At 41.7% G+C, this 836-nt stretch overlaps 1 non-coding gene across 1 annotated transcript; it reads left to right on the top strand.

Annotated features, from left to right (window-relative positions):
- The first annotated feature begins 371 nt into the window (after positions 1-371).
- Positions 372-477, top strand: LOC122670183. Its single transcript, XR_006334158.1, has one exon. It is a non-coding gene; the product is annotated as a small nucleolar RNA R71 (small nucleolar RNA).
- The last annotated feature ends 359 nt before the right edge of the window (positions 478-836 follow it).

The raw sequence follows: 836 nt of genomic DNA, 5'->3' as shown, positions 1-836 counted from the left end.
TCATGTAATGAGCTGGGCTAGCACATAAAGTACACACCTCCTGCAGGTTAGGAGGTGAGGTCAATTGCCTGGGGGGTTGACCTAGAGATAACAGGCGGTCCAATTTATGCGAAGGCATATCCACCTTGTTATTAATGTACACAGATTGACCTATTTCATAAATGCTACTTCTTCTTTGGGGTCTAGTGGTGGAACTTTCAGATCTAGAAGCCGAGGCATGGTGCAAAGAATTTTCACTTAAAGTTTCAAACAATGTCCATGCCTCGCTCTCGCTTTTGTGCATAAAAGTCCCACCACAAGATGCATCAACCATCTGCCTATGTCTATCTGTTAGTCCATCGTAAAAGCACTGGACCAACTGCCATTTAGGTACGTCATGATGGGGGCATTTACGAATTAAATCCTTAAGTCTTTCCCAGGTCTCATGGAATTGCTCACCATCAACTTGCAAAAAGCTAGTGATGGCTCGCTTGATTTGATTGGTCCGACCTATGGGGAAATATTTTTTCAGAAACTCTTGTTGCATTTGTTTCCAAGTAGTAATCACTATAGTGTCCAAGGAATTGAGCCATTGTTTGGCTTTATCCTTGAGGGAAAATGGGAACAAGGTCAATTTAAGAGCATCTTCAGAAAAATTCTGGATTTTAACAATTGAACATATCTCTAAAAATTCATCCAGATGCTTATACGGTTTCTCATTGCTCAGTCCATAAAAAGATGGGAGCATCTGAATAACACTAGACTTAATCTCATATTGGGCTGCTTGAACAGTAGGAACCCTAGTACATGAGGCCGACGTATAAGTCGAGGGAGTGAAGTGCTCACTCAATGGGCAT

The sequence above is a fragment of the Telopea speciosissima genome, chromosome 7 (genome assembly GCF_018873765.1).
Source record: "Telopea speciosissima isolate NSW1024214 ecotype Mountain lineage chromosome 7, Tspe_v1, whole genome shotgun sequence".
Lineage (NCBI taxonomy): Eukaryota > Viridiplantae > Streptophyta > Magnoliopsida > Proteales > Proteaceae > Telopea > Telopea speciosissima.
The sequence above is the reverse complement of the archived record's forward strand: the minus strand, read 5'-3'. Positions and strand labels throughout refer to the sequence as shown.